At 38.7% G+C, this 14,133-nt stretch overlaps 2 long non-coding RNA genes across 4 annotated transcripts in view; one reads left to right on the top strand and one right to left on the bottom strand.

The window, feature by feature from the left end:
• Nucleotides 1-5,846: 5,846 nt before the first annotated feature.
• On the bottom strand, nt 5,847-11,237 carry LOC123978102. Its single transcript, XR_006826869.1, has 4 exons — nt 10,504-11,237; nt 9,534-9,666; nt 8,804-8,891; nt 5,847-6,464 (listed from the first exon to the last, which is right to left on the bottom strand). It is a non-coding gene; the product is annotated as an uncharacterized LOC123978102 (long non-coding RNA).
• Nucleotides 11,238-11,744: 507 nt separating this feature from the next.
• Nucleotides 11,745-14,133, top strand: part of LOC123978092 — a 13,355-nt gene continuing 10,966 nt past the window's right edge. Inside the window, exons 1-3 of one of the 3 annotated variants that reach the window (XR_006826867.1) lie at nt 11,753-11,877; nt 12,496-12,846; nt 13,962-14,022. This is a non-coding gene — a long non-coding RNA (uncharacterized LOC123978092). Of the gene's footprint in view, nt 11,878-12,495; nt 14,027-14,133 lie in introns of all 3 variants that reach the window. The other 2 variants (XR_006826860.1, XR_006826864.1) reach the window with 2 other exon arrangements.

The raw sequence follows: 14,133 nt of genomic DNA, 5'->3' as shown, positions 1-14,133 counted from the left end.
GCAGCAGACCAGCCTATTTGAGAGGGAAGGCACGAAGGAGGTCCTGCAGGCAGCTCGGCGATTGGAGAAGGGTTGGTGCGCCGCTCCAATCAGGATCGTCGGATGTGGGAGGTGGGATCAGCCAGACTTGCCGAAGCCCAGCCAATGTAAGTGTAACACAGTGTAACACATGTAGGGAGAAACACAGCAGCAGTGACACACAGACAGCTGCCCTCGGCAGCCGTAACATTAGCTACACCAGCAGGTGGTGGTAGCGACATTGCCTCTCATGAGTTGTAAGAATAGCCATTGCAGTACCCAGGGTCATCTGTAGGAGACAACAACTTCTGCTTCTGCTGGACCACTGGGCTCTCCTAAGTCTAAATTTTTCTGTACAAGTGTATATAGTTTACTATTGAATACTTTATCACTGTATTTGTTTTACATTTATATTTAAATAAATAGACTACATTTGAAAGTACTGTCTTGGGGTGCCGTTCCCAACCAACGCAAGACTGACATTACTGGGGGACCTCTTAGACAACATGAGGGGCAATGTTCACTTTATCAGACTAGCGCTATCGCAGCTAATAAATGAATAGCCATTTGCTGGACCACCAGGGGTCCTTAAGGGTAATAAATAGTAAATGTAATACATTTACTATTTAAAATTAAAAGAATAAATAGTTTTCACCATAATTCGTCCATAAGTAACACAATGACAGAACGTATGACTATTTGGGTCATGGGTTTCATACACTTTCTGTAATAAAACATCTAAAAGCAAAAATCCTATCTGATAAGCATGTCTGGGACAAAATCTTATCAAATGGAGATCTGTGGTCTAATTTGTGTCAGTTGTGTCATTTAGGTTGATGTGAAAAATTTGAATACCACTCAAGATTTGGGTAAACCACAAAAAGACTGAATGCAAGGCAAGAGAATAAATATACTACTGTGTACCTAATACTATGGACTTGGTTTATTAACACTGTTTGTACTGATTGTATTTTACCTTTTTTTGTGGGGAAGAAGAAATGGAAATAAAAAGTAGTCTTTTTAATCATTTCACGTCAAAAGATGTTATAACTTATTGAATTGCAGTATTCCTGATTGTGCTTTATATAATAATACAGAACTGCTTTTCATATACTTTTACAAAGTTTCTTTCACAGCTCTGACAGGAAGGTGTAACATATTACTACAAACACAATTTTCAGGCTCATATTTATTTGAATATAAATGTTAAACAAATACAGTGATAAAGTATTCAATAGTAATCTATATACACTTGTACAGAAAAATTTAGACTGAGGAGAGTCCAGTGGTTCAGCAGTCAACATGCCATGTGGAGACAGTTGTTTGTGGCAGTGAGCCAGAGATCTGTTCAGTGAGCGGTGGTGTGTCCAGGTGTGCTGCATGAATGATTAGTCATTCACGTAAGTCATGTGTGGAGGACCGCACCACATGTTGTATGTGAGCAGCTAACATTTCTGAGCCTCGTTTGTTTGGGTGAAGTCTGTCTGTCTTAAAAAGAGACATTCTTTGCCAGAAAATATTGAAGTTATCAACATAACACACACGGTGAGCCCTGCAGGCGGACTGGAGCCAGTCGTGGAGGCCAAGGAGTCTATTGAAGCGGCCAGCACCGCGACCAACTGTGGGAATGGGACCAGAGATAAAAACGGACTTTCCACACTGCTTTAAAAAGATTTTGTCAGCTCAGACTGCTGAAGAGCTGTGTCATTTGTTCCCACATGGACTATCACTCTTGTGATGAAGGACGGGAGCAATGGCATCAGGTCCTGGAGTTTTTTTATAATGTCAGCTGTGGTGGCACTGGGGAAGCAGTGAGTGGTAACGTTAAAGAAACGGATGTTTCTGGTTATGGAGTCACCAATTATTAGGGTGGTTGGGGAGAAAAGGGGATGAGGAGATACTGGTTGTTGGGTTACAGAGCAGGACTGTTGAAGTGTTGAAGCAGAATCTGCTTGCGGACTGAGGATGGAGTGTGTGAGCTGCTGAGTGTTGTGTTGGAGTAGCAGTAACAGACCTGAGAGAAGGGCTACCCGATGGTGGAGGGTAGAGACGGCCTCCAGAGCGTCTGAGCACAGCCTCCTTCAGGATCCTATGTCGGGAAGCAGTGGTTTTTGACCTGGTTGACGGCCATTTGCCGCCAGTGCAGGCATCGGCCGAAAGAGATCTGTATCAGGGAGCCTTGAAGCCGCAGGTGCATCCGCTGGTTGGACCAGAGTGTCGTCAGACAGGGCTGCATAGCGGTTGGAGAGGCCGATGTGCGGAGGAGAGGCAGCCCCGTCTGAGCCTCTCTTGCAGCCACGGACCACCACTTCAGCCCAGGTTGATTGATGCTTCGGAGTCGAGCAGGAGGAAAGTCTTGGAAGGGTAGAGGGGTCCCATAGCATGGTGTCCTGGATGTTAGCAGTTGCGCTAAGAGAAACAATCTGTTTGGCTTGTACTGAAGCCACATCCATAAAGCCAGTCAGCAGGGAATCTTTCTCTTTGAGTTCCTCTGAAAGTCATCGGATGTCTTCCATAAGGTCAGCATCTTTTTGTTCGCTTTCTTAAGGAGTATGCAGTCCTCATGGGGCAGAGTTATCTCGGCTAGCATAATGTTAGTTGCCGGAGCTTTGTTGTGGTCAGTAGTGTTGATAGCGTTTTTTCGATCATCTAGCTTAAAATCCATGTCGGATGACTAATCCTTAACCCACATAAAACTTAAGTTAAAAACTGAAGTTAAATAAAAGGATATAAAAAATGTAACGTAAAAGTGTGGATTAAAACTGGATAAGAGTCAGGTTTAAGACGGAGCTTCCAACAGGTAGCTACAGACACCAACGCATGACAGACTGTGGTCCAGGGCTCCCAGGTCCAAGCTTTAAAGCACAGAACTTGGTGAACTCGGTATTGAGAAACAGCCTTAGAGTCCTGCGTGGGCCTAAAAATGAGACCCAAACCCGGCCTTCCCTGCGTCTCTAAAGGATGAGTTTAGTTTTCCTTACCACATACACAGTCCTGCTGCCCCAGATACTTTTAAATACACTGAAATCATATTAATTTTGGAAAAAGAAAGTAATGAAAAAGAAATTAACTATATATTTGAGAGACATTTTTAAAGATACCACCATCACTAGCAAACCATGAGCAGAGTAGGGAAGTCAGGAAGAACTGAAAAACAGACTAAAGCTTTGTTTATACTTCTATGTCGAGTCTACACCGTAGCTAGCGTAGCTATGCACGTAGCCATGTATTCATTCTTGTGCGTTGGTGTCTGTGTCATTCTGCAATTACACCACCAAAACGCTAGTTGGCGGTAGTGCTACAGCGCCCACTGTGTTGACTTTTGCCCACCCGGCAAGCTCTCCACTAACTTGAATGGGAGCAAAATGATAGATGTGCAGCTCTTGTAGACTTTTCAAATGTCACTGACTGAATGGATCACAATCTGATGAGTGAAAGGAGTCATTTCGTGTGGGTTGTGGCGCTCAAATATATTGATCAATGGTGTTACAGCTGCTGGTTTGGCCACTAGTAAAGTTTACTTCAAAGCACAAAGCACTTCCTGTTGGCTTGGAGGCATTGTGATGCTACCCCGCTGACCAATCACAGTTCTTGCGGTTGCATACATTTTTTGGGGGCTGCAGGTCAAATTACAGCGTAGGCTACGGTGTAGGGTACGGAGTAGATTTGACGCAGAAGTATAAATCAAACTTAACACATTGTTGGTTTTGTTCTTTCATGGGAATTATTGTTACAACCGGTAGATGTCTAGGGATAAAGAACGCAACATATTGCAGATGGTGTCAGGCAAGATCAACCATTTATTGTCAACTGATCAACTGAAAAAAGTTACAGGAATTTTATTCAAAGGTCAAGTAACATGTACCACAAAGGAAATCAAAAAGCAGAAAACAAAAGGTGAGGTAGGGAACGAAAGGAAGGGCTGCGGCTGGTGACAAATTCACAAACAAACAAAAGAAAAAGGCAACACAAGAAGACAAAAATCAAAACCCTATTTTCCGAAGATAATGTTGCCTGCCAAACCAAAACACAATATAGTAGCCACCTATAAAGCTAATGTATGAATAAACAATCAAAACTAGGTGTGTTTCCAAAAATAAGAGATGTGTAAAACAAATAAACTCACCGAAGCCTTGCCCGGTTCCCACAACTACTGAAGTAATGCCTCAAATGAGTTAACATGATCTGTATATCAAAACAACCCGAGTTATCGTTATATACAGCCAACTATAACATGATGCAATCATGAACACAGTGAGAGGCAACAGAGGCGTACTGCTTGGTTTAAATCACAGCCGCCTGTGATTGTTAGACGTTTATCAGCTCTAACAAAAAGCCTGACGATCCTTGACGTCGGGAAGGGGGCTGGCCAGTTGAAAAAAAAAAGTTTTTTCACAGAAATATACTGTATTATTTTACAGATTTTTTCTGTTTTTTCAACATTACATATAAATACCATGAAAATACAGAAAAATACTTTTCTTAAAAACATTAACCATAAAATAAAAGTTATAATCTGTATATTCATATAATAAGAAATTATAGTTTTTTTTACAGGATTATTCCATTGCTTAATTGCCCTGGATGTAAAATTACATTGAATTCTATGTAAAAAGACAAAGAAATTCACATATTTAAAATTACGACAATTTTCTGTTTTTTACTGTGAAACTTTAAATTTAAGGTAAATAAATGTAAAAAAAACAATCGTAAAATAACGGTAAAAAGTCTGGCAGCAAAAGTTGCCAAACACAAAATTACAGTAAAGAACCTTAAATTATTCTACGGAATAATTCTGTTTTTAAATACAGATATTTACTGTAAACATTGTCTGTATGTTTACAGTCCAACTGCTGTAAAATGAAAAGAAAATCTCATTTAAAAAATGTCTGTAAAATGTTAAACAAATGTATAAATCTGCATATAAACTGAAAAATATTGCAGAAATACCTTAAAATTACACAATTAAAAAGTGTCTGCTGTTTTTACACAGTATTCTTTGGTAAATCCATAAGATTATCTATTCCATCCACAAGAACTCCTTGTCAAAGTACAGATTTTTAGATTTAAAACACAAAAAAATTATTTAAAAATTCCTTAAAATACCATGTTTTAAAACTCATTAACAATATCTTGAAAGCTTTAGGCTTTTATTTTATGGGATTATTCAATCTATTAATAGTAAATTCCTGTTAAATTTAGTTTTTAAACTGTGGAATAACAAAGATCACGTGATAATAGCTTGCAAAACCATATTTTTATAGAGATTACTTTATACAAACATATTTGACAGTAATTACAAGCAACTATCCAATATACCTATGAACTTTGCCCATAAATGTATGGAGTTTACTTTGAATGAACATACTTTTATAGTAATTACAAGCAACTATCCAATATATCTACAGACTTTTCCCATTAATGTATGGGGTTTACTTTGAATAAACATACTTTTATAGTGATTAAAAGCAATTATCCAATATATTTACATTACTTTCATAGGCCATTTGAGGCTAAAAAGACCTATTCTCTTTAGGTCTTGATGCACAGCTTACTGGTGTTTGGGCTATATATCAAAATCAAATGGTCATAAAAGTTGTATTTGTTGTCCTATCCCACTCAAAAAACTGAAGCTTTGATTTTAATTATATTTATTTTTTCAACAGATTCCACAAAATTGTTTTAGGTTAGTTAAAAGCAAAAAAATTTAATGAACTTGTATAAGAGTAACACAATGAATGTCAATTGATCCAACTAAAAATAAAAAACTTCTGATCAACAATATATTTAAGCTTACCTTTCAATATTTTATTTGGAGTAGTAAAAATATACATTTATGTTCAATTAATTAAAACATTAGGTTTTCATTCAATATTTTTTTTCCAAATTATATTGACACAATTCAAATGTTTGTCAACTGGTCCCACACAAATTAATTTCAACTTAATTTTGTTATGGACATTATTCACCAACACATCACTATCATTTTGGTGCAATTGGTGAAAAAAAGAATACAGCAAAATTATTAGCACTATAAAGTGTTGAAAAGTTTGCAAAATAATGTTTAGTTGTCAACAATTTTGATGATGCATTGCCTAGAATTCTGCCTATTCCACAGAACACTCCAAATCAATGGCTCATTCATAGAGTTTATTCTTGAGCATCTGTACCTTGGTTGAGAGTTTGCTAGCATCTAGTTGAAAGAATCACTTGTTAAGTACCTAAAAGAAGGCTTTAAGGTTCTGAGGATAACTGAGGTTCAGTGCATAATTACACCTATTAAGAGTGCACGTGTAGAGGCGATGTCTCCCAAGTCATGCAAAACTTCAGTACCCTCGGTGACTATCCCAACATCAGCTGGAGGAGTGGTGGCATTACCTCCCTCAACACAGATGCTGTAAAGATAAGTTGTCCAAGCTCTCTTGGAACAGCTGTACCATCAGATCCTTTACATAGGACAGAAAGAAAGTAGAAAAACAAATTATGAAATCACAAACAGATTTTGCAGAATTCTAAAGAGTAATGTTTGCATTTCAGGTGTCCTTTATGTAATGATTTAACAAAAATAGCATGATAAAGTGCTATGTGTTTAAAAATTACAAGATGAAGTAGTGCTGGTGAATTAAATATTAGATACAATTGTGTATTATTTAATATACCTCACCAAGCACTTTATTTGGAGGGCGTGCAGTCTACTGCAATCCAACAGCTCTGCCATAAATCTTTACTTTTACTAAGCTTAGATATTTAACAACTGTTTCTATTATTCTGCCCCCCTCATGTATGTCAATGGGGCAGACAATATTAGGAAAACTTTTCTATATAATGCACTCCAGTACACCACCCACTATGAAATCAATAATAACAGAATGTATGGCAGTTGTCATTTTTGATTGCATTAGACAGCAGATATTCCTTATAAAATGCATTGTGAGTGTATATATTAGATTTCCCAAAAGAGACAAAACAAACTGATTTTCTGCAAATCGTAAGAAAGTAACAAGGTTACAGTTGTGGTCAAAAGTTTACACACACTTCTAAAGAACATACACGTCATGGCTGTTTGGGTTTCCAATAATAACTACAACTCAAACTTTTCTGTGATGAATCTTTGTCACAAAAAAACGTCATGAATTTTGGTACTTTTATGAATTTATTATGGGTCTTCTGAAAATGTGACCAAATCTACTGGGTTAAAAATATACATACAGCAATGTTAATATTTGTTTAAAAGTCCCATTGTCATTTTTACCTCAATTAGACACTTTTGGTAGCCATCCACAAGCTTCTGGTTGAATCATTGACCACTCCTCTTGATAGATTTGGAGCAGTTGAGTTAAATTTAACAAACAGACTTGTTTCTTCCAAATAGTTCACATGTTCTCGATTGGGTTTAAGTCAGGTAAGGTTGTGTACCGTTTAAAATTTTATGATACAAGTACCAAAAAAACTTCTTACGACAGTAAGAAGTACAAAACGAGTAAGCAGTAGGGGTGTGTATCTTCACTGGCCTCACGATTCAATTCAGTTACGATTATCAGATCAATAATTTGGTTCGAATATTGATGCATCACCTCAAGGGTGGGAATTTCTAGTCACCTCATTATGATTATGAGGCTACGATGCGACTGCAAGACAAAACTATTTGTAACAAATCAAACAAGTAGGTAGTATTGAAAATGCAGATATTTAATGTTACTTCATATAAATGCAGCTAACATTGCATAGCATTATTACTGACCTCTTTTGCTGATATTTTTATTTTTGATGCTGCTGTTATTAGTATAGAGTCAGATTTGGTTTAACTATGCACTTTACAATGCAATCTAAATAGCAATTGTAAGTCGCTTTGGATAAAAGCGTCAGCTAAATGAATAAATGTAATGTCTCGTCTAGTGTAGTTACATGTTTGTTTTTTGTCTTGTAAGTTGATTATGGTAATCTTGTATTGAGCACCATGGGCCTTGAGAAATGGCATTGGGTTCATTGTGTACTCGATATGTGGATGAATGACAACAAACAAATGAACTTACGGGCAAAAAACGTCCTGCTCAGCTTCCAGACCGCAGTCTGAAGAGGAGACGTTACCTATCGCTAACTGCCTTCACTTTTCCAGCAGTTGGAGAACAGACAGACTTTAATTAACGGACAAACTGTAACCTACACTGTACATTTACAGCCAGACTAAAATGTAGCACTCATATTTTCCTCTGCTCTGCTCATTTTCACCGTTACCTACTGCCACCTGTTACCTACCTCTGGTGACTCTGCGGAGGCAGCTGTCGGCCCCGTGTTCATGACCAGCTAGAAGCCGGTGTGGTGAGGAGCGTCGATCTCCACATATGATCTCACCAGCGCGGTGGGAGTCGTAGAGACTCTGTATTGTGTTGCATATTTTCCGCTGAATATCTTAATGAATTTACTTTACATAACAAACCCCATATCGTCTCTAGTGTGAGCAGAGATCGCCTTCAGTTGTTAAAACACCTTTTTTGTTACTAACTTAGAATAATTACATTAACTTGACACGTTTTGGGTCGTCCTTTGTTTTTCTGTTTTATTTATCTCTTTGTTAGTCCCAAACCACTAGACAAGGCGGGGACGTAACAAGCTGTCTGTTTTTTGTTTGTTTATTTCAGGCAAAATCACAATTCATTTTCATGTATTTCATGGCAGTTGGTTTTAACTGCCATGAAATACATGTTCTTTACAAGTGTATGTAAACTTTTGACCACAACTGTAGCCGTTTGGTTTAATGCAGGTAGTAACTACTGAAATTACCAACCGGGTTTTCTTTGAAGAGGATGTTTGGGTCTTCATCAGGTAGAAACCAATTGCCCTGAGGATGATCTCCCTCCTCTTTACAACAGTTGCTAGAGATACAAAAACAATACAGAAATACTTAAGGACTGCACATACACACATTCTCACATGTCCAGTGATGTTAATGGTACGTGTCCTACATCTTTGATTTCTTAAACTCTGAAAGGACACAATAAACTTGCTATGAACATGTCCAGGGAGGTACACCCTCCCCCATTACTACATTGTGAACAAATCTGTGTTGAAATCATAATAAACAAAAGAAACCTTGCTGTCAAATAAATTATGTTATTATCATGGTGAAGCCTCTGCCCTGCTCTCTGTGTCAGGGCTGAGCGTCTCCACATAGACGCAAACACAGAGCCAACTTAATGGCCAGCAGAGAGGCCGCAAACTTTCTGTTGCTCATTCCAAATGTCAATATATCCGATCCCTAAACATAGCTCTGGTCACTGATGTGTGTTTAAAAAGTGAGGCAACTGCAAACAATAAAAAATATTTGTTTGAAAGTGGCTCAAGTGTTGCTGTTTAGGCTTTGTGAGCAACAATCAAATCCCAATTGTATACTCATCAGGGTGCATACACAGATGTTTTGGGTTTCTGACTGTTTACTACTCTCTATACGTGTCAGAAGAGACGAGTCAACATCAACTTATTATTCTATAATATTTTCTACCAATTGCAAAACATACCTTTGGGCCAAAAGTATGCTAAGTTCCCTTCCTGCATAGCCTCCTTTCTTCTTCAACACACTGAGGAGATTGGAAGTGTGTTTGTCTACGAACTTTGAGACAGTGGAACAGTAGAAATCCTCAGAAATTCCACCTAGAAACATATTCCACAAGCACAACATATTATTGGTAGTTGAAGAGCAGCCTTATGCGCTCTCCTTTACCTGCGAAAGGGAAGAGGATGAAATAAAGATTTGGAAATTCAGACAGAAAAAGAGGCACACTTTGGTAATTTGTAGCAATACACTGACCTAAACGCCATATGTACTCTGTGATGCCCTTTTCCCCCCATTTATAATAACAGACAGCTTACACATCTTTAGGCTAATAGTGACTCACTGAAGCTCATAAACACTTCAAACCATTGGCTGAATACAAGTCCAAAATATCTGTTTGTTAACAATTAAAATTAACGTTACCTGTTTTTACTCATGCAAAAACGTAACTTTTGCATTTATTATGACCAGTAAAATAAGCCTGATATCTGAAAGTATAGACAGGAACACAAGAGTAAAACTAATCTCTCCAAACCAAAGACACTGTGTTACAGCAGCCTATCCTATCAAGAGCTAAGCTTAAGAGCTTAAACACAGACATGTAAAAACAAAGCTTTCTCTATGCACACCACCAGCACAGGCTGAGGTGTTGAAGCGCCTGTAAACAGTGTTGCTATCGACAGCAGAGGGTAACGTTCAAGTGTTCACGGATTTGCAGGCTCGGCGGGATAACAGCCGATCAACCTGGGTCATGCAGCAATTTTAGCTAGCTAACACATGTCCAAGAACCACCTCCCTGGGCTAGTTAACCTAACTGCTTAACATTATACACACGAAAAATGCAGGACGCCTTCTATCACAAACACAAAATACAATCATGCTCAATATGAAAATTCTACAAAAAACAGTTCCGGGTAAAAAGAACAGGTCCTTACCTCTTACAACTTCCAAAAACGAAGACCACCAGCAACTTGTCCGCCAAAATTAACTCAGAAGAAGCAGTCAAGTGACATCGCACATGTGCTGCTGAAATCTTCTTCTCCTTCTTTCGGTTTAACGTCAGCTGCCGTTGCGCCACTGCCAACTTCTGGATGTAACAAGTACTCAATCTAATCTAATCTTTAGCCTCAATTCATAACAAAAGTAATCTCATTGCACTTTTCATATAGAGCAGGTCTAGAACATTATTACCCGAAACCCAACAATTCCCACCACTCCCTTTAACAGGTCAGTATCGGGGTGGTTCGGCCATATGCTTCAATGACAACCCTAATTCACTGTTGTGATTAAACAACACTTTCATATTTTGCACAGATTGTGCGATTAGATGGACTTTAAGTATTTGAGAATTATGTATACTGCCCCCCTCCCCACACACACACACACTTCAGCACGGTGGTCTCATATGTAGGCCTACTGTGTGTAAATATGTATGCGTTTGTTTTTTACCTCTGAAAGCACCACATATAAGTGCCAACTCCAAGGAGTTAGACTTGTATTTAACTTATCAATTATGTGAAGAAGGGTTAACAGAGGCACTGTGACAGGTAGGACCAGCCATACATTTTAAAGCACTGTATGAGCTTACAACTAGCCTGAACATCATCACTGCATCGCCTCAGCCACTCCACAGCTCAATTAGACAACCCACCAGCAAGTGCTCTTTGGATTAATCAAAGAGATTGTAATAGAGTAATGAATAAACCTCTTGCATCACTACTATCCTAACATGTTAGCAGTCACCATCTTTGGGTTCACAGTCATTAGGGAGGATCTATCTGCCTCATTCCACTTTCTTGGAGGCCATGGGTTCATGATCCCACATGTTTCATTAAGGTGTTACATTAATACATTTAAATGGCTGCCTGTCCCACAGTGTTAAGTGTAGTGTCAGATGTTGCTTGATAATATCCTGTATTGGGATATAATAAATCTTGAATTGTGTGCTGCTGTCTTTTCATATACAGTTTATGGCTGCTGCCCGTGTGTCCCCTCCTTTAGGTCATTCCTACTGTGATGTCCCTTCTTCATCATGTCTCCTGCATTTCCCAATTGTGTGTGCTTGTCCTTTTATGTCATATTGACATAATTTTACAACACATACCGTCTGCTTATTTGAGAAAATATATGGGATTTCATAAAGGCTGTAAAAAACATAATAGCTTTATCGGGAGCTTTTCATAGGCAGAGGCGACTTCGACCAATGACAATGTTTTACTTCGTCGAGATACGTCATAACGTGAAGCTCGTTTGAAGCAGACAGTCCGGGTAACGTCCCGCAGGATATCGACATTCAGCGCTCACTGAAGGTAAAGTAATGATTTTGTTTTTCTTCATATGAAGTTTCCTCCCAAGATATCAAGTTCTCATAAGTTAAGCTAACACTTAAGGGCGGCAGCTTGGAAAACGTTACGTTTTATTTGTCCTTTTTAATTTATCAGACCCAGTCTGGCATTAACGTTAGCTAACGTAACATTCTGCCAGTCTTTAATAAAACGTTATTACGTTATCCTTCAATGTGAATCATGCATTCGTCGTAACATTTCATACCCGTAAGTTAAGTTGCATTTGTCAGTTGTTAAGTTACATGATAAAACGATAACATTAACGGGTCTAACGTTAGTCCCTCTTGCTAACAAATAAAAGGCTGTGTCAGATTGTGACCTGCAGTGACAAAGACATATTTAAGTGACAGCTAAGTTAGTTAATGTGACTGTTAAGAATGCTAACGTTAGCTGTAGCACGTTTAGCCAGATAGCTTGATATTAATATTAATTAAAGAAACGTGAAACGCTCCGCTGCTCCTAAGGTTAACGTTACTGTTAACGTTACGTTAACGTTACCGGTGTTATGCCACGTACTAACGTTACCTAGTAAGACATAGATCTCATGTATTTTAGCTAACGTCAAATATTCTTTCTGAACAGAGAACCAGACTCATCACGAGTAAAAATAACGATTTGGGACCCAGAAAGGAGACTCCGCTGAGGTCTGGACAGAGTGGACCATTTCGACAACTTCTCCATGAGTGTTTGAAAAATAAGTAACAGAATTTCATATGTAGACAGACTAGGATGCTCAAGCAGTGTTTTCCCTATAATCCTGATCGCTGCTACTAAAATTTCCCACGATCGTTAAACTATACACTACAAATGTTTTCACTCACACACTGTGAGCACAGTAACACTCAACGCTTGGCTCCCTTCCTCTGCTCGATCTTCAAAGAACATCTACGTGACAGGTGCTGTTATAACAGCAGCGTAACTCTGAATCAGGAGGTGCGTAACATTTAGCGAGTGTTTGATTGTCCGAGCGGTAGGAAGTGACGTTGAATGCGAGCGGAGGAAAATATTCTGTCAGTAAATGTGCTGTGTCAGTTACAGCATGTCAGCTTCTCAAGACTAAGAAAAGTCTGTTTGTTATTTCCCACCTGCTGGAAAAGTGAAGCCTGTCTGCGCTAGAAAACATCTCCCCTCCCCTTCAGACTGCCAGCTGAGCAGGAACACTTCTACAGCAGGCTACATCTTTTGGCTGCTATGTAACTCAACATTAGCTCAATTTATAGAAAGTAACTGGAAGCTGTATTTTATTACTGCCTACTTGTCCAATGTTGAGAACATCAGTTAGAAACTTAGACTAAAGTGGTGTAGCCTACAGCTGTGTCCTGTAGCCTACAGACAGGTAGGCTCCATCCTACATTATTTTTCAGTTTTCAAATGAGTCTGAAAAAGTGGTTGTTAGGAAAAGAATGAACGGTGGTGATTGGGGGACCTGATGTTATTAAAGCAAGTAGTTCTTTTTAGCTAATGAGGAGACTTTTTGGATTTGGATGCAAATAAAATGCACCTCAGAAGGGAGCCTGTTGCCTATATTTTATATTAATGTCTATACAGATAAATGTTAGAAGCTGTGAAATAAAGACACAAAAGGCAAACATGAACATCTATAATGATTCTGACTGCTATTGCAGTTAGCATCACATTAACTTTAGCTTTTAGGCCAGAAAGTCAGGATCATCTTTGGCATTCAGCTCACAGACGGTTGCCTGGTTAATCACAGGATTTATACACACCCAAATACAGCACTACAGTGAATTAGCTAATGTTACACGCTAAAAGCCTAATCTGAAGAAGGTGCTAAAAGGTTAGCCAGCGTGCATTAAGACATTAAATACTGCTGATATCAGGGCATAAAATTAACAGCGGAGCAAATCTCGTTGAACTACGTTCAATGACAATAAAGCTTTCTGATTCTGATTAAGCGGCAACCTAATGGCTCTGCTCTGGCGATGCTGTGAGGGTAGAAGGCAAAGTTACCATTGTGTGTAAATTGAGAACAATACGTTGATGTGTAGGAATTTTTACAAGCATGATACATCTTGTCTATTTTTCAGGACAAGGCCTGGTGAGAGCCACTACAGAGGATCATAGCCATCGTTGGAATTCTGAAAGGACGTGGGTGAATATCAATCTGCCAAATGACCTTTTTTAGTATGCATATTCACATCTGTATATTAATACTGATATTGTCACGCCCCCCCCCCCCCCCCCCCCCCCCCCCCCCCC

This window comes from Micropterus dolomieu, linkage group LG01, assembly GCF_021292245.1.
Source record: "Micropterus dolomieu isolate WLL.071019.BEF.003 ecotype Adirondacks linkage group LG01, ASM2129224v1, whole genome shotgun sequence".
Lineage (NCBI taxonomy): Eukaryota > Metazoa > Chordata > Actinopteri > Centrarchiformes > Centrarchidae > Micropterus > Micropterus dolomieu.
Note: the sequence above shows the minus strand (reverse complement) of the source record. Positions and strands in the feature narration are given on the sequence as shown.